Source organism: Embiotoca jacksoni, unplaced genomic scaffold (genome assembly GCF_022577435.1).
Source record: "Embiotoca jacksoni isolate LCO1_2020_lvr unplaced genomic scaffold, fEmbJac1.0.p SCAF_38, whole genome shotgun sequence".
NCBI lineage: Eukaryota > Metazoa > Chordata > Actinopteri > Embiotocidae > Embiotoca > Embiotoca jacksoni.
In genome coordinates this window covers 2,446,291-2,466,409 of record NW_027185390.1, presented here as the reverse complement: position 1 = coordinate 2,466,409, position 20,119 = coordinate 2,446,291, and the positions used below count along the sequence as shown (strand labels likewise).

The 20,119-nt window shown below is 44.2% G+C and overlaps 1 protein-coding gene across 1 annotated transcript in view; it reads left to right on the top strand.

The window, feature by feature from the left end:
• Positions 1-19,837, top strand: part of cunh8orf74 (chromosome unknown C8orf74 homolog) — a 96,107-nt gene extending 76,270 nt beyond the window's left edge. Inside the window, exons 10-11 of the mRNA XM_069166350.1 lie at positions 10,190-10,332; positions 19,737-19,837. The gene's annotated coding sequence lies outside the window, so the exon portion shown is untranslated. The remainder of the gene's footprint in view (positions 1-10,189; positions 10,333-19,736) is intronic.
• Positions 19,838-20,119: the final 282 nt, after the last annotated feature.

The window sequence follows — 20,119 nt, the reverse complement described above, 5'->3', positions numbered from 1 at the left end:
TTTTGGTTTGCTGTTAATCATTAAACTTAATTTCCTAAGCAAAGACTTTTACCGTTTTCTGCCTCCAGTTGAGGATTTGCTTTAGATCATACCTCACTGAATGATTTTGGCTACCTCCAGGTTACAGTTATATTATAGCAATAAAAGATGTTGGATAATGTTATATTGTTTATATTGATACAGCCATGGTGGGCGTATGAGGCTTACTGCACTGTCGCCATCATACTGATCAAAGGATGCACAGTTAGGCTGCGTTTCACCAGGAGAAAGCAGACACTCCAATGGTATCCTAAAATATCACAAGGCGCCCTAAATCATTTTCACCCACCCAGTTAAATAAAAATCAAAGCGCCCCTGGAACAGGAAAGGAGGGCGGAGAAGTTCGACAATTAACCCGGATCACAGTGTGAAACTGTGGTCTCCACGGCAACGGCGGTTTTAGTCACATCACAGGATGAAGCAAAGGATGGAGGAAAGATCTGGCTCCATCTGTGGTCGAGTCGGGGCGGGTGGGGTGGGGTGGGGGATGGGGGGGTGCACGTCGGGGGATCTCTGGGTGGGATCTGTGTTTTCACAGGAACTTGACCCCCAGACACACACACTCACACACCCTGAAAGGGCCCTGGTTGCCATGTGTTTTGACTGACACATCTTTGACGCTCTGTGTGCAGCCAAGTTTATCTCTCCTCAGTGTGTGTGTGTGTGTGTGTGTGTGTGTGTGTGTGTGTGTGTGTGAAGGAATATTTCCTGGCTTTTGAACTCCTCCTGATTGACACAAATGGGTTTGGGACAGCCCCCCTATAGGTCAAAGTGTGTGTATGTATGTTTGTATGTGTGTGTGTGTTGGTATGACAGCTCTCGCTCCGGCCCCCCCACCCCACCCCACCCCTGTGGCTCATATTGAGGGTAATTTTAATACCCCAACATGTTTAGGAAGAGGCAGTGACACCGCATTGTTCCCCCACAATGGAGGGCAGACGGAGGGAGCTGGAGGTCGGAGGGGGAGGGGGGGGCCGCCGGACAAAAGGAAGAGCGAGAGCTCGCGGCTCGTCTTCTTTCACCCGCCGCGTCTAGACGGCGATGCTCCACGCAGGGTCTCGGAAGAAAAAGAAAAAAAAAGATGGAAAGAGAAGGGGAAGGAGGGAGAGGAAGGGAGGAAAGGATGTGGAGGAGGAGGGAGGAGGGAGGAGGGAGGCGCTCGGCCTGTTTTGGTGGTCTGATGGAAGCCACAAAGGTCAAAGCTCGCTTTATGTGTGACGGTGCGGAGAGGATGATGAATCAGGGAAAATCTGCAATAAGGTTGCTTTGGTTGACTTTGTATTCATAAAAAAAAATATATATATATATATATATGCCTGGTCATGTTGGGGTTTCTGTGTTAGTTTCTGTTATCTTCAAAAGGAGCAGTTTTAATACATTATTTATCCCACTTTTTATTCACTGTTAAAAATATTTTGACAAAACAATTTTTTTTAAAACACTTTACTTGAGATCACAATAATTAGCGCAACTTCAAGCGATCTGTAATATTTGCGAGCTCGCAATTTAGCAAAATTCCCGCTAAAATACTTTCTGTAATTCCCTGCAAACAAAACTCAGCATAATAACAACAATAACAATCATTTACAGTCAGCAAGGCTCTGAAACGTCAAAACAAACCACAGCACTGGCAGCTTGGAAAAACTGGAAGTGACGGGGTTTAATGGAAGTGTGGTTAAATTACTTTTATTCACACTTTGAGTTGTAAGAACCTGCTGTTTGTTTTTGTACGTGTTAAATTAATATTATTAAAATAAGCACCTAAAGCTCTTATTTTTATAATAGGTGTTGCCTTTTTTAGCATTTATATAATTTCCAGTGTGCCTTTTATAACAGGAAGTGATTCCATAAGACTCCTTTATTTGGTAGTAGTTTAAAGAAAATCTAAATTTTCTTCCTCGACTTGCAATTTTTGCAGATTCCTGCAATTTTAAGGCGAAAAATTACTTAAAACTCTGCAAATAAGGAATTAAGTTACAGCCAGGAGACACTCAGTTTAGCTTTGCACACAGAGTGGAGGAAAACAGCTGGCTTGGCTTTGTGTAAATGTAAGCAATATCAACCTATATGAATAGGTGCTGCTAGGCAGCTTTTTATTTACCTTTGAACGAGGCCAAACTAGCCGTTTACCTATTTTAACCGTCTCCTGGCTGTAGCTTCATGTGCAGCCTTTCAAAACAACCAACCTCCAAACCTAAACTCACAAAGAGCATCTGGAGGCAACACGTGCGCCTCCATCTTCCTCCATGATTTACACGCCGTCATTAACATAAATGTCAGACAGTAAATGTGGTATCATTGTGGCACACTGATCCCCGTCTCCGGGCAATCACGGAGGAGCTTCAGGTTTTTGCGGCTTTAATTCCAGTTATCAATTCTGCACATGTAAAGCATGAAATGACACAGCGTTGACCGCAGACCCGACATCATGGGGAGTCCGCACTCGGACTTGGTGGCGAGGAATTGCAGATGAGACGGAGAGGATGAGACAATAAGGCCGGGACAGACATAAACAGATCGGCATGTGTCTACGAATGTGCGTGTACAGTATGTGCGTGGATGCTCGCGGCAGGTGGCGGCGGGACCTCCCAGCCTTCACCGGATCCTTATTTTAGCCCCGTGCTACCTAGTCCGGTCCAATACACATTTCACCCCGAGGGCCGTAAATCGCCAAACAACTGGTGTGGTTGGCCCTGCCACCCACTGTGACACGCCATCGGGCGGGCGTAAAATGGGCATGTCAAATGCCATCAGAGGGCGAAACTCTAGAGGCCCCGCCGGCTGCGTCTTTCCCCTCCTACAGACCCAGAGATGGAGGGCCCACTGAGGCCTCCGTGGAGGGAGGACCAGCAGATTTAGGTGTTTAGCAGCACCGCTGTTGACTCACTGTCACGTCGGAGGCAGAACAATATCACTACTTTTTATTTGATACTCAGCAAAACCTTGATTTTAAAACGCTGGAGAGAACGTTTCATACGTGAAAATATAGATGCAGCATTTAACTAGAAATAAAGGAACAAAGCTAAATGTCGCTTAAAGGGAAAGTCTGGAGATTTTCTACACGTCTAACCATCAACAAACCCAAACAATGTCCTACTTACACTGTTAAATTGTGTTTTGAATTGTGAAAAATATCCCACTTGATCTACTTTGAAAATAATTTAAAGTAAACTTTTTGCATCAGAATATTATGTAGATCAAACAAGACTATTCTTCTTCCAAACATTTTTTACACAATAACATAAATTAGTAAGTAAAGTTAACTTCATTTTAGCGTTGCAGTCGTCTCTTTATTTTGACTATTTTACAGATTCACGCGTGTATTTTTAATTTCAGCCAACTCGATTGTTTACTTTTCCGTACTGAAGTGAGATGTCCTTTGTTTTTCCAAATGTTTCTTGTATTATGCCGTAAGTTTGTGTAACTGTGGTTCGTTCCAAACGCAGCCACACAGTGTGAGTGCTGCACCGCGGTGAGCAGCGAGGAAGAGAGAGGCAGCAATGCAAGCTGCGTAATGATGTCCAGCGCAGTGGGCGTGAATCCTGAAAAGCAGTGATAAAAATACAGCTGCGGTCAAGAGATGTAACAGACCCCCCCCCCCCCCCCCCCAACCTCATTAACTGTAGTTAGTAAAACAAGGCTCTTCCCTCCCACTTTGTAATTATCCTGGAAGATAGTAAATAAAACAAGAGCGTTGTTCGTTATGTGGATAGACCTTTAACAATTTAAACCGAAGGAGACAATGCACAAGAAAAACGGGGTTGAAATGCTCCTTTAGTAAAACATTTAAAAAGGCCTCCGAGTGACATTGAAATCCATTTAAATCACCCAAATGAAGATTTCCCCGTGTTTTTAAGAAACGCAGATAAACTACATAACGAGATTATATTTACGGCGAGACGCAAACTTTTTTGCACGTTCGCGTCCCGCTCAGATGTTTTTTTTTTTTTTGTTTTGTTCAGTTTTGCGCGATAAACTTGTCATACACGCGTTGAATAATGATTTTTGAGCATTCGCGGAGAACGTGGCAGATAAAACAATAAACCGTCACGTTTATCTCCAGATAGACGGAAACGCGATCAGTTGTTTACATCTCTCGTCTTCAAGTCAACTTTCTCTTCTCCTTTTGGGATTAACACAACGTGGCATTGTGGTGTTGAGTAACGTTCTGTAAATCAGAGTGTTATCAGTCATAGAAGAAATGTTGAATAGGAAATAAAAACCTGATTTTAAGGTTTGATATATGGCTAAATAAGGACGGGGGGGAATAATCACTAACAACAAATATAATTCGGAAGTAATTGAATTTGTATCTTATTTCTTTAAATGAAGATATTTGCAGCTCTATGTTTATTCTAAAGGATTAGAACAGCGGTGAGGTTTTTCTTCACCACTTAAAATTGAATTCCCTTCATTGTAAACGTTTCTTGTGTTCTCGTTTTAAAACCCCATTTTACGTCTTTCGTTTATGGTGTTATTTTGTTCTCCCTTGCCAACAGACCCTCCGCCCAAACAGAAACAAACTTTCTGAATATGTCCAGCAATGTTTGGCCTTGTTGCAGTTAAACATAAAGAAACTAGGATTATTATTTTTTTTTTCACTTCAGAAAGGTGCAGTTCATTTCAGGTTTATTTTAAATCTCCCACCACGTCGTTTCTTTCTGTTTTGCCTCTCACTGAGCAGCTCCCTCCTCCTCCTCCTCCTCCTCTTCCTCATCACACACACATACACACTCTCTCCTGCTCTCTCTCTCTGTGTGTCAGCCTGGCCCCTCATTTCCATACGAAAGTGCATACGGGGGGGGGGGGCCCGGTGGTCCCCAGAGCGCACCGGCAGACCGTGCGCCGCCCCCCATTCAGCTCTCATTTCCTCGAGCCCCCTCGCTGGACCCGTCATAGTGTTGCTCCGGCACCCGTCCGATAGCGTCAGAGATGCACCTTTACGTACTTGTCTGTGTGTGTGTCATCATATCACCAAAAAAAAAAAAACTCGACAATACACACGCCAAAGCCACCGCACACACACACACACACACACACACACACACACACACACACACACACACACTCTCTGTCACCATCTGTCAATAAATGGGACAGCACTTAGAGAAGTGATTCACCTAATTAGCAATCAATTAGCTTGTTACCACCAGCAGTAATTACCTTTTATAGAGCCAGAGAGGAGTGCAGCTGCTGCCACTAATAAAACCTGGACCCTCCTCCCCGGCCCTCCACAGCTAACAAGCCCTGTCTGAGAGAGAGAGAGAGAGAGAGTTATAGGCCTGTGTGTGTGTGTGTGTGTGTGTGTGTGTGTGTGTGTGTGTGTGTGTGTGTGTGTGTGTGAGAGGGAAAGTGTGTGTGTCTCAGGCAGGGGGCCCCGGCAGAGCAAACACAGTCCCCAAGGGGCCTCTCTCTTCTCCCTTTTTAACGGGTTTAAATCCTCTTTTAATGAATATAGGGTCAAGCTAAATGGGAAATCCATCATGGCGATAAAAGCAGGGGGGCTCCAGCCGGGGAGCTTTTCAAACGGGTCGACTTCTGGACCGCGGGGGACGCGATGCTGTACTCCCAACTTGTTCTCACTTTGTTTCAGCGCCGGGGCTACGTGGACGTCCAGAACCGAAATGGGAACACGATACAGACGCGATCCCCAGAGGATGAACCCCGATTTGCTTCAAGCGTCGCCATGTCGGTTGACATTTGCGGTTTTGAGTGACAACTACCGAACGGACCGGCTTTAGATTTTTGTACGGGAACCTGTGGTCTTCCTCGGGGTCTCTTCGGTTTGTCTTGAACTTTGGTTTATGATCAAATACCCGCAAAACTCACATTCCCATCAGCCCCTTCTGTGCTTCGTGTTTGGTGTTCATGTCTGGAAACCTTTACTCTTGTCTCTCAGGATATTATAAAGCTTTTTTTTTTTTTTATTTCTATGTAAACTAGAGCCCAGCTGAGTTTATTGACCCATATTAGCCTTTCACAGATATTGGCCTATATTTTTAACTTCCTAATATTGGTTTCGGCCCCAAAAATATTAATTTGTAATTTTACACTCAATCCTAAACATTAGTATTGATTTAGCTTGTTATCCCTCCATTCAACATTATATCCTGAGTTGCAATGTTGGTCGTGCAGAGTTTATGCAAGTGTCGTAAATTCCAATATTTTATATTATTGGCTTATTTTTGCTGGTGTTTTAACATGTGAGCAGCTTTTTTACTGCGGCTGGCCGAGGTGGAGTTGACTTTAAGCACTTCATAGTTTAACGTATGCAAAACATTGACACGTGCAGGACTGCAGATTTATCTGATGATTATTTCCTTTAGTTTAACGAACGTGGAAATATAGTTTCCCTGAGGCCAAGGTGACTTCTTGAAATGTCTCACGTCGTCTGACCAGCAGTCCAAAACCCGAGCACATCTCCTCCTCCTCCTCCTCCTCCTCGTGTCCTTAAGCATCCAGGACACCTCCTCTTTGAAATCCATCTCTTATAATCCAGCATGCTCTGCTCTCTCCTCCCTGCGACTATCCAGGCTTTCACTATTTATTAAACAGCAACTTTGAATCCTTTAATCCTAAATGCAACGCTTTATCCCCTGGAGCAGTGAGAAAATAAATCAGCATGTTTTTTTTTTTTTTTTTTCTTCTTCTTCTTTTATCCAGCAGCTCACAGATACCTATGTGGAGCCGTGGGCCCCCTGTTTACTTGTAGCAGCATGTGGGCTAACAATGGCCCCAAGTGGCAACCAAGGTTAATCCTATATGTCGCCATTATGCGGGGTCAAGCTGCCTCGCCGTATATTTAGTGTGTCATTAATTTCCAACCTGCTACTGCTGCTGCTGCTGCTGCAGGTCCCTCAGCACACACACGCACACGCGCACACGCGCACACACACACACACACACACACACAATGACTCGCTACATTAGCTAAATGGCCAGAGCTCCGTCTCTCTCTTTTCCTCCCTCTAATGAGACGGGTCTCTGGATCGTGTAGTCTATTCATCATCCTGCTTGTTCCAATCTAGCTCTCCTTTTATCAGGGTTTGGTTCGAGGGCCGAAGTCGTCAGAGGCGACATAAATCACCTGTCAGCATCGGTCCCTGGGCTCCCATAATGCTCTATTAGCAGGTCCGGCGCCGTTATTATTGCCAAAGCAGCAGCCAGGTATCACAGCGGCGGAGGCTGCGATCATTACAGCGCGGTGATTGTCCATTATTTTGTTGTCGTGTTGCTGCTAATAACCGAGGCTCTTTTACAACCAGTTTCCCGTGTTGTAGTTTCAGCTGTAGTGTCTGTGTACAACCGTGAAGAGGCTCTACAGGATTTGGCCTCTTTAAAAGCCAAAGGAAGGCGTACACGTAAATTCACACACCTGAACAGAGGAATACGCACAAGTAAAACTGCAAGAGACGCTTATTAATGAGGAAATTAATTTATGAGCCGGCTGCCTGTTTTCCGGGAGGACACACAGGAACATCAGAGAGACTCACAGCAGAAAGATTCAGAGTCCCATGATTAATACAGCTCTTTATTAACTCTTTATATAAATGTTTTGTTATTACAGATTAAATCACATTCTGTCTTGATGCTAGAGTTCTCTTTCATAATGTGAAGCTCTCTGCTGAGGACCAGGAGATGAAAACGAAACGTTGTTAAAGCAATACGGTCTTTAAGATATGATGGAGCCTGCTCGTTAACGGCTTTATATGCAATTCGATTCTTGATTTCACAAGGAGCCAATGCAGAGAAGTAAATATCATCTCTCCGGTCAAATCCTGTCAGTAAGTTATTGTCAAGAAATCAAACTAGTGAGCTGAAAATGACGTAATTTGACATCTTGACCAAGGATTCAATCTGCAACATTAATTTAGGACAAAATAAACAGATGTAACACAAAGTCAGCGCAGAAACCAGGAGCTTCAAAGTTGAAACCAGCCAGACTCTCCTCTAAAATCACTTTGAACATGAAAACCCTGAATGTGCACTTGTGCATATGGCAGCTTCGTTACATGGTTCATATATAAAAGGGAGTCTCTACTCGTGGATTTCGGTCGCTTCGCTGATGTGTCCCATGAGGGGGGAGGAAAAAAAAAAAACCACCCGCACACAGACACATTTGACCCCCTCCAAAAAAAAAAAAAAACACTGAGAAATTGAAAAACAAAAAGTAGACGGAGGACGCCTCCGCTATCTCTCTTCATGAGAAACTCGACCTCTTAGCACCCACATCTGCAGCCGGTCCCTCAGGTCTGATCAGTAGAGACAGGATATGACCTCATCTGTGATCCCGCGACCCGAGGAAGTGCTTCAAAAGAAAACGAGAGTTCATCTCAAGACTTGCACGAGAGATGAGGTTGCTGTTTGACCTCGTATGGAAGCGATGCTCTGATTTAGCTTTTTGTTTTACGACGAACATGTGTCGGGTAAATGAGTAAATGCTGTCTTTGTTTATTCTGCGCAGCTGTGAAGGAGCACGTTGGATCCGGAGCTGGAAAGCTGCTTTGTGTGCAGCCGGTTCAGGCGGACTCCTTCAGTGCGCAAGTGGCGTTCGGACACGTCTGATCATAACGAAGATGCCTAACGCTCTTTCAGATGCTAAATATATCGGCGCAGCCAGCTTGGCAGTGACGCTTAATAATCAGGCGATCGTTTTTTGTTTTTTTTTACAGTGTAGAAAACAGAGATTCATTTTCTTTGTTTTGTCGCACCAAAAGAAACATCAGGATTCACCTCGAAAACGCTCGTCTGTCTGTCTGCTCGCTCTCAGCTTTCCTTCATGCGTAGTTACTCTCCCATCAGCCTCCTGCACTCAGCTCTGTTTGTCTGGTCATGGATGGCTGTGTATGTGTAGTGTTTGGATTTGTGTGTTTGTGTGTGTGTGTGTGTGTGTGTGTGTGTGTGTGTGTCTGTGTGTGTGTGCCGACCAACCAAGACAAAGAAGGGAGGTCGCCAGGGGAGAGGATGGAGGTATCCGTGAAGGCGCGCACACTCCTGTGCCGACTGAGAGAGGGCGAGTCAGGGGAGGCGGGGAGACAGACACTGGAAAAAAACAGACAAGGGGGGGGGGGGGGGAGAGGGGGGGCTTTACCCATCATCCTCTGGTCCACAGCCAAGTGCACAGATCCGTCCGATGGGAGCGCAGTCGGTACACCTGTTCAAACCAGCTGGCCGGCACTACCTGTCTCAGTGGCGGCTTCAGCCCCAGACACACCCACACGCTCAGGGAGGGAGGGGGGGGGAGTCACGGTGGGAGGAGGGAGGGTGAGGAGTATCTGTTCAGTGGGTCCAGGTGAAGATCCGACTAAATGTAACGGAAACAAACCTGCAAAATCATGAAGCCGGTTTGAGAGACGGCGAGGAGGAAGTGATCCCTTCGTTCTGATTGGTCGCTTTAATCTTTTGTGACCTTAATCTAATTTTTTAAACGGTTTTTTTTTGTTTTTTTTTTTGTTAAGTGCAGTATAATTTACAATTTGTGAAATGTTGTTGTGGTTCAACCTCTTTCATGTCCCGCCTGTTGTTATTTATGAAGAACTGTCTGCAGGAAGAAGCATCAGTTTGTGGTCTTACAGCCTCATATTGTGTCTCAGACTTGTGCAGATCTGTGATCAAAGAGGAATTAGCAATTTAAAAAAAGGAGAATGGAGCATGCATATATGTCTCACAATGATAAGACGATGAATGGAAGGAGAAGAGGGACATTTCTTTGACTCTGTACATTTTAAATTAGTGAAGGAAATAAAAGGGAAACATGGAGGAGTGAAATAAAAAAAAAAAAAAAGGCAGCAAAAGGAGGAGATGTCCATATGAATGAATGAATGAACAGATGACTCCCGGCACCTCCCCTCCTCCTCTGCTCTGCTCCGGGCTCCACAGATGTGCGCCGGGTGATAAACCCCGAACCAATTGAGGTGATACGACAGTGGCCCCGTATTAAAAAGGCCTAAATGGCATTTGCATGGTGTAATTACTGCTGGCTGGCATCGCTCTTTGTGTTGTTGAGAAACCATCCCGACGAAAGGCGCAGCGAGGTCGGAGCGGCAGCTTGTTCACAGCTGACTGTGTGTGTGTGTGTGTGTGTGTGTGTCTGTTTTTTTTTTTTTTTTTTGTATGACGCATCCTGACCTGCTCCTCCTCTGTGTTTCAGGCTGTTGAAGACGGCACCTGACTGAGCCGCCGCTGCCCTCTGTATTAAATTCCTGCTGGAGACAATAATGATCCTGACATGGAAGATCACATTCAGCAAACATGACACCCTGGCTGGTGCCAGCCGCCGAGGCCCCCGCAAATGTAAGTCTCACCAGATTAGATGTCTGTAAGCAGCTTCGGTGTGCGTGTGGAGGAGATTTTCTAGTCGATGGATGGAGAGGGAGGAAGTGTGTGTGTGTTTGTGTGTGTGTGTGTGTGTGTGTGTGTGTGTGTGTGTGTGAGAGTTTCAGATCTCATCCCCTGAAATAGACTTTAAAGAAATCTCACTCCGGCCCATCCAAGCAGCGTTTCCGATCATTCACTTCACACTAGAACCAAACACACACACACACACACACACACACACACACACACACACACACACACACACCAAAGCTCGACGGGTTTATGGTCGCTACCTATTTTATCAATTTATAGACGGGGTTTTGTGTCAGATGGTGAAGTTGATCCAGAAACACGACTCTCTCGCCGCGTGTTTCCCATTGAAATCATAATCATGTAAGAATCAAGATATCATCTTTTAATTTCTATTTAGTTGATAAATAAAACACGATATCATCAACCTATAAACATTTCCACAAATCTGCAATAGTTTCTTTTCTGAGGAAAGACTGGAAGAATTCAAAATGCCTGAATATAAAGGAATCAGACAGAATGTCAAATTATGTTTAATTCGTTATTAAAGGCCATAAGCTATATAATAGTTATTACATGTGTTTCATTAATTATGCGGTGTCACTTTGTATGTGGTTATTTAATGAACCAGGACTTCATTAATTACCAGTGTACCAGTCAACTCAATATAAACAAGCAGATTTAAATGAAACTAGATTCTCTACAAGCCTTAGTTGATGTTGGACATCAGGAGTCCACATTCATCAACACATTCAGGTTCACTCTGTGAACCTGAGGAGCTTCCAGGGCCTTCGGGGGTCTGAAAGCCTTTCCAAGCTTTCGCGCCCTTCATCCTGTTGGTTTTCCCGCCTTAGCAGCCAGCTAGAAGTGGCTACATCAGGTAGCTAAGAAGCAGACTTATATCCTTTTTTTTTTTTAGAGCCCTTAACTATCAATGGCGTCTGCAATTTTCACAAAACTTCATTGTAATTTGTGTGTTGTTTTCATGGAGGCGGAAATAAGGTTGGGCCGTACAGCAGCAGCTGAAACTCTTAAACCAAACTGGTGTCTCAAACACTTTCTTCTACTTTTTTTTTTTTTTGAATATCTAACATTTCAATCTGAAACATAAATAACAGAATTCCTGTCAAAACTGCCTCCTCGGCATTGCGACCAAATTTAGTTTTTAATGCTTTAATGTAAACACAGATCCCCCCCCTGATAGAACGAAAGCATCACGTCCTGTCTAAATGTATTTTGGGGGATTAGGCCGAGCAGCTGACAGTATTGATCAGTGATGCGTGATATCTTATTTTCTCCCCTGCACACTATCAGTCTATATACTGTACGTCTCATCGTCTATCAGCGTGTGATTTAGACACGTCTGTCTTGTCGGCTTGTTTTCTGATTTTTCTTTTTTCTTGGTACAAATATGTGCATTAGAATAATTTAAAAGCAGAAACACAAATCTGAAACCGCACCTGTGCTTCCAGTGGCTTCAAAAATGAAATTCGTTGTTGTTTTTTTGAGCTCGGTTTGTTCTGAATTCTGAATTTTGTGCTCAGACACAGGAACATACTGCGATTCTCCTGCGTCAAACCCCACCCGCCCGGCACTCCCTGCAGGGTTAAACAAACACAACAGTTGTTTTCCACCTGCTGAGCCTGGAAAAAAAAAAAGTGTGTGTGTGTGTGTGTGTGTGTGTGTGTGTGTGTGTGTGTGTGTGTGTGTGTGTGTGTGTGTGTGCGCGCATCTCCACGTGTGCAAATCTCGCCCCCCTTTCTGAGCATGTTTGTGCTCCCACTCGTGCGCGCGCACACCCGTGCGTGCCGCTACAGTATGTGCGTGTGTCAGCATCGCCGCTCCATCTCCCTCTGCGTCTCCTGGAAACTGACAACTGGATAATAGCTTTTTACTTTTCCAGAGCAGGGCTCCGGAGAGAACTAATATGATTATAAATCATTATTCAAATAGAAAGGTGAGCAGCGGCGCTCAGGATAGTAAGAGAGCATGATAATAGCATCATTACCTTTTATTTATAATTCAGATTTTTTTCTTTTTTCCTTGTTTTTTTTTTTTGCAAACGTGGCAACTCAACCTAATGCAGGACTAAGGGGGATTTTAACCGGGACATGAGGAGGTGCGCATGCATCAAACCGTCCTGCAGGAGAGCGCTGAGATGGGAAGATGAAGTGATTTGAAAGAGGAAACATTTATAATACGGAGAAGCGTTTGAAGGGGATTTAGCTGGTTTACCATGAAGAAAAATCTTTTACATGGGAATTATATATTTATTTGATAACAGATACTTCAAAAAAAATGTGTCCCTCACCTCTAACCAATCAATAGTGACCGTTCACTCCCAAGTCACCTGACCAGGTCATACAGCCTTTCTTATAAAAAACAGGAAATGACCTCAAACTGGAAAAAAAAAAAAAAAAAAGACTCCAAAGAAATGTTGAATTCACATATTTAAACTAAAGTAGACTGAAAGCAAGAGAACATGAGAATAATAATGATATATTATAACTATAATAATATGACAATTTAGTATTCTGGTTGTAAAGAATATCACTCAAAGTGTGCACGTGTAAAAGTGACGCTTATGTTTCAGGCTAGTTTCTCTCCGTTTTCAAGGCTTCTCGTAGTAACATGAAGTTTAACATGAATGTTTGTGTGTTTGGTCCTGAATTCTCTCAGACGTTTGAAGGCTGCTGCCAGAGCTGCAGAAACTGTCCAACTGTTGTCCCACGCTGAGCAGGAAGATTGACTTTGACATGTAAAATTGATCAAGCGAGTTATTTTAAAAGGGCAGAACGTTCCTTGGACTCAGCTTTTGCCGGCTGACACATGGAGGTAAACCTCGCGGTAGCGAGACTTCCCAGCATTCCTCACTTTACCGCAATAAGTATTTGTAAAAGAAACATTTAGGACGCTCTCTCTTCCTTAGATTCAACTGTGATTTATTGGACTTTGCCGACCTGGACGTCTGAATTGTGTCGTACATTGAAGTCAGACTTTGAGTTTTTGTTCCGTCTGTTTATTATCCGCTGCTCTTAGTTTCAGCGACGTCTCGACAGGGGAAACCTCTCTTTGATTTTACTAACCGCTTTGTTATTCTGCTGCCGTTCAGGTAGGAGCGCCTGATGAGCAGGCAGTGCCTCGAAAAGCGTCGCGGAAATTCAGATGATTTAGCAGCCGATTAGTCACGAAGCCGCGGCTTTGTGCGCAATACGACAGGGAGGGATAATAGAGCAAATCCGTCTTTGTCAGAGAGCGCGGAGATGCTGCTCGCTACAGACTTAGCGATTCCCCCCCGCTGACAATCCCCAACGATGTAAATCTGAGGAGATGTGAAGTGACTGAAACAATGTCGTCTCCAGTCGAAGATAAGATTGCCATTAAGAGCAAAGAAGATCCCGACTTAAGAGCTGATTGAGTATCAGTTTTTTTCCTTTGAGGTGATGTCAGCTCTTCCCGGTCGAAGATAAAAATCGCTGCCTTGATGTTCGCTCCAACGAAATGTTTCTGTTTAATCCGACCATGTAATGAGGGTTCGTGCCAGCATTGTGCATCTGTGTGCAGCGTGCCTGCAAATCCAGCGGAGGTGTGTGTCGTATGTGTGCCGGCTTTTTCATTTTCCACGGCGTCCCACCGAGAAGGAATCTCACCATTTGTCCTCCAGCTGATTTCTGTAAATGCAGCAAAGAGGGGCCCAACCCAGGAACTTTATTTTTGGCCTTCCAGCTCTAAGGCGTAACAGATGTCACTCTCAGCTCCTCTGGCTGCAGAGAAGAAACTCTCAGAGAGGGCTGACGGGTGAGAGAGGAAAGACAAACAGAAAGTGTCTCCTAAAGTCCATCGGAGAGGAGAAGAGAATATTTAATCAGGGACTGCAGTGGGTTTCTGGGTATTGAAGTCCCCAACTTGACTTTAAAGGCTGAACAGTGCAGCTTTACACTCACAGCCAGCAGCTAAGCAGCATCTGCAAACAAACAAACATATCTACATTTTTCAAATATGGACACAAACTAACGGCATTTTAAGTTAAGTTTTTCTCTGAAGTGTTTTGTTTTCAGTCAATCAGTCAATGACCACTATCTAGAAATGCCTTGAAATCCGTTTAGAAATGCTGGAAAGAAGGTGCTTGTTATAATGAAATCATTAGATTCAGACTTTTTCTTTATCCTGACAACACGCTGTGCTCCTGAACACAACCTCCAGTAGCCAAAACAGCAGGACTCAAGGTTTCTGAATTGTTAAAAGAACGGCCTGTCAACTCAAATCAAGTCCATTTATATATATATATATACATATATATATAGAGAGAGAGAGATATAGATATAGATATATCGCACATTTAAATGTAACAGATTCAGCAAAATGCTTCAGAACACATTTTAAACACGCTGGATAGAATCAAAACAGATTTGCCTCTAAAACAAACAACACATTATCCCTCCTGTGAGCTGTCATCAATACTGTAAAAAATATTATGAAATTGAAAATTAGGCCTAAAACTGGCCTGTAGAGCTTTAAAACGAGGAGGTCTTAGACACTGCTGGCGCGTTACCCTCAATTATTTCTCATCAGTTTTCACCTTTCGTTGGTGAGCACAGGAAACGTGTTTTTTTTTTTACCTTATATCTGACATTAAATCCTGATACAGTAGACGGAAACAGAGCAGCTCAGATTAGAGGCTGTCTCCAAAGGACATTTTTGTCCTCTTTAGGCCAATAACAGTGTTCGCCGCTTATCGCTCCTTCCAGTTCCAGATAACAACAACATCCTCTCAGAAAAGTGTGGTTACCTTTGCATGGCAATTATTTCTGAGGTGCCCTTAAGCAAGGCCCTGAACCTCTAATTACCTCAGTGGAGCTCCTGAGTGGAGAACAAAAGAAGAACCGGGCGCTTTTCAGTAAATCATTGACAAAAGAACAATGCAGATTCAGCAAACAGAGCAGAGGTAGTTTAGGAATCCAACTTGGATTGGAGCCACAAAATCATTTCACGAAGCCGTGGTGAAGACTGTCAGAGCTGCAGGGCTCTGCTGATGGATGATGAAGCGGGGTTGGCCTGGGAGACTTGACCTTGTAGCCTAAAGGAAAGGGGGGCAACCATCATTAGTGTGGCACCAGGAAGGTTGTACACTTGACCTGACAGGCCTCACCGTCCAGATAAGAGTGAGGGATGAGCTTCGGTTCCTCCCTCCCTCCTTCCCTCGCTTCCTTTCCTCCGCCATCTAAACCTCAAACAATTTCTCCTCTCTCCGGCCTGGAAGCCACCAGCACCTGGAATGAAAACCGAACAACAAAAGACGAATGAAACCTGACTGCTCGGGTCCTCGCCGCTCTGCCTGCAACGTTTCCTGCCTCAGCAACACTTCTTCATCTTCCCTCCTCCTTCCTTCCTCCTCCTCCGCCCTCCCTCTGCATCCCCGGCGACAGCGCGGAGACTTGTTCGAAGACTGATGTCTGCCCCAGTTTAACTAATTAATCTTTCTCAACTGCGGAGCTTTTTCCCGAAGCCTAGCAGAGCCCATCAGGCCGCTGAGTGATCACACCTGGGTTTTTGTGCTGCGGAAACATCACTTTACGTCAGGTGACGCGCGGGGAAATGCCCGCCGTGAATTTTTCTTTCTTGTCCTGAATATCCCGGATCTGCACTGCTGCACGTTCCAGGCAGCTCTGCACCGCATCTCCAGCAAAGGCGTCGCAGCATCCTTTGGACGCGAAGGAGCAGCAGCTCTAGTCCGAGTTCCCCTCGGGACGTCGAAGCTCCTTTCCCCGATCTCTAAGGCTCAACCCGGCCACCATGCGGAGGAAAATCACGGGGGTCTCCCAAGGCTACAGGAGAGTCCACTACCGATGTTCTCTGGCAACACAGGAAGTAGTGGCAGACATGTAGTAGACAGTAGAGTCTGGTGTGACGAGCAGGAGAGACCACATATTGTCATAACCGTGATCTCTTTTCTAACCATATTATCGTTGCCACGGTAAAAAAAAAAAATGATGCCCCCGGATTGAGCGATCTAGCCTCTTGCACATTCGTCCTTTCACAACCTTCATATTTTCGGTGACGGCGTCGGACTGGACCATCGACAAGTGCTGTAATAAAGACCGAGCTTTGCTGTACAGTATACCTCAGCTCTTTCTTCATCCCCATTTTGATGCAACAGCCTACATTACTGCGGCCAGTGTACTTAACCAGCCATTAATCTAACTTGGACAGATCGAGACATCCTTCAGCTGACAACTTCGGAAAACCCGAATAAAGGTTAAACAAACCAAATAGTTATTGAAGACTTAAAAACTACCGCTGTACGTCCAGCCTGAAGACAATAATAAATCACATTTTGAGACATTAGTCTTACTACAGCAAATAAATTACCAATGCTTTTTTTAAACCAACCTTGGCACATCAGACTGCATTTCGGTTTGGCTCTGTTCCCTTTTATCTGTAAGAAATTTACAGGAAACACTTCTGTTTCCTTGGCAACCAAAAGAGAACCAACAAAAGCACCTCATTGTCTAGTTTTACACGACTTATTTATATTATACATCAAACGCGAATCCCTCGGAGACGTTTGGCATGTATTGGTGTTCTTTTGGGGGGAAATCTGCTGGATCGTTTAATAAAAAAGATGCTTTTAGTGTTTCTGGCTGTAGAGAAGATGTTCATACTATGAACAAGTTGCAACATCTCATCCCACGCAAAATAACATTTATGGGAAACGTGGTCCTAATGCGGACAAATAACCAGCACGAGCATAGATCATTTCTGCCATGATCTCATTTGTTTATCACCGTACCCAGATGTTACAGGTAATTTGACAATGATATACTGATGTTATTAATTGTTAGGCTTTAAAATCTGACCTCTTGAGCACGCGGTGGTTTTATCAGACGGTAACAAATTATGTCTTGTTCGTCATAAATTCAGAATACATAATGTTTGCTTCGCTGTCTGGGCCAGGTAGGATTGTCTGTCTGCGGGACGGCAGAGTATGAGCTCTTATGTCAAAGCTTCATTAAGTCCCGGTCCGTGCTGATTGTAACCAGCTGTACTCCGAGGTACAGGCTGTGTGTGTGTGTGTGTGTGTGTGTGTGTGTGTGTGTGTGTGTGTGTGTGCGCGCGCGCGTCGGTTCAGTGGACAGTGAGTTATATCGTGAACCGATCTAATGAAGGTCCCGGGGAGGAGAAAGACGAGATACTCTTGATATGTCCTGGAAATATGATGCCGAAGAGTATCCCCGATGTTTTTTTTTTTTTTTTTTTCTTTTCTTCAGAGTTTGATGACATGATATAGAGCGCAGTGTTAGTATGGGAGCAGCAGTACAGTAGGACGCGAGACTTTCCCAGGGCAGTTTCAGATTCAGTCCACCGACCTTTAGGTCAAAGGAAAGGAGAACTGATCATTGGAAGAACTGGACCAAAATGTCCTTTAAAAATCGAACTATACTTGATGTATTTTCCACATTTAAGGCTACATTTTTCTTAAAATGTTTAACATATTTCAGCCAACTACACTTGAGTATAAGATGCATATAGAAGCATGCCGTTTCCTAGAAGTTGCTGAAGAAAGCATGTACTTTCTGGTCTGGGGAGTGACGGAGGAGAGCGGTTTGGCGGTTTGACCGTAGGGCCGCAGGGTCAACCCACCGGCAGCTCGTGAGTTCCTATTAAGGACTCAGACATGTAACCCTTTGTTAGCTGTGCGGATAAGATGGACACATGCACATTTGATAAAGTTTTGGTGTTTAAAGATTCAGAATGCACCCATGTTAAAACTCCTCACGTTGGGGCAGCAGCAAGAACGTCTGCCGACATGTTTAAAAAAAAAGAAGTCTATTTAACGTAAAAAAAAAAAACGTTTTTTAAAAAGCCTCTCTTCACGAGTTGATTGGCGTTGGCTGGTCCGTTACAGAACTCAGCTCCATGTTGATTTAATAAAATCACACCTCGTACTCAGTGGGACTCCCACCCTCTCACGGCAGATTGATCTTCACCCTCGCTTGACTTCTAAAGCCAATAAACAGCTATCACATGCTGATCAAGGAGAAGTGAAACTGTTACTTTTGGCTCCCTGTTCTTGGCTTTGATGTGAAGTCACTGGAGGACCTTGGCTGATAGACTAAATACACACAGACATCTGCACCTCACTTCATTCCTGTTTTATGTTCTTTGCAAACATGTTATTTTTCTCTTTCTACCCGGCAACCGCAGAGAGAGTCGTGGTAGGCTAATGAAAATCGGCTGTCGACTTAGTGATTGATTGCACGAACAGCCAATTGGAACCCCACGACTCCCAAAATTGATTTCATGTAAACCAACAGTGGCACTGCTGCTTCTTCATTTCATTAAAACGTACTCGGGGCTTCAATCCTTTTTATCTCTGACTCGTATTGAATGAAAAGCGAGCCAGCCGGGATACCTATGGATCCAGAACCATGTGTGTAGCAGTGCAAATAATTCTAGTTTTCATCAAAAGGAAAGAGAATAGAAGGAAGAAAGGAGTTAAGAGGAACGGATTGAGCAGAAAAACAAAGCATGTGCCAGATGAATTAGTGAAGAATATATCATGGAAAATGACTTCTTTACAAAGCGGGGGTCATGTACCTGTGTAGGATTTAAAAAGCTCCTATGAGTTATCATGCTATCATTCCACGCTGTCAGTGCCTTATTATTTGGAGGATCACTGACGCTCGTATTGTATTTCACTTCTTTTCTCCTTTAGGGAGCTTTCGTCTGCAGCCCTGCTGGGCCCACTCATAACTGGAGGAGTTTTAGGACTTCATAAGTTTTCCCAGCGAAAAGCCACAAGACTTATTTAGCTGTAATCTTATCCTACGTCTTTATAGAAGCCAGATCTGGTGCATCGTGAGCTGCAGCAGTCAGATAGGAGCTGTGGAAATGACACCCAGCTCTGAAGTTGCAGGGGAGAGATGAGCCGTTTTCGACTTGTGAGTGTGATCGATAACGAGGAAGAACAAAAAAAAAGAAGAAGCTCCAAAGACACAATAAGTTCTGCAAAGGTAGAGCTTTAAGACGGGAACTCCTCTAATGTAAAGCTGCCCATGTTTAGACCCAAAATGTCATTCATGTTTGTTTTAAAACTTGTTGGCTAAAGTTGCTACGACAGACGTAACAACTTCCTGTTTAGAGTAGGCTGTCCTTGAAGAAGTTTTGATACCTGTAGCTTAATCCCAGTAACGGTTCCCGAATGACACCTTTTTTCAATCCCAATTTTATGAAATTTGTTTTACTTTAAGAAAAATTACACGACAGCGCAAAGCTGTAGTGTTCATGCAGTTCAGAAGGGCAGAGTGTAACCCAGGTTGTTGTTTTTTTCCCGTGTCTTTAATTTTCAGGTGTCCCGTACGAGACTCCTCGCACGCCAGCGACGTTCCCGAAGCGCCTCAGACGCTGTCGGCAGACGGCGGCTACCTGGAGAAGCCTCCGGTGACTGCAACACAACTAAGACGGGTACGTACCCAGAAATTAGTTTGAAAAAGAGTTGACGAAGTGTTTCTAACGAAGGACTTATGCAAGTTGAAACCAGGTGATTTTATTTATAGATACCGTGTGTGGCTCGCTGACCCCGATGATATTTACTCTTGTGTTAAAATAGAAAAAGTTGTGCATCTTAAAACAGAAACGTGGTCATGTGGATTAAAACTAGGCACTTTTTCATACCAGACAGGATTGAAGCTATTTTAACAGCGCTGTAAAAGTAGTCAATTTTGGTTCTTAG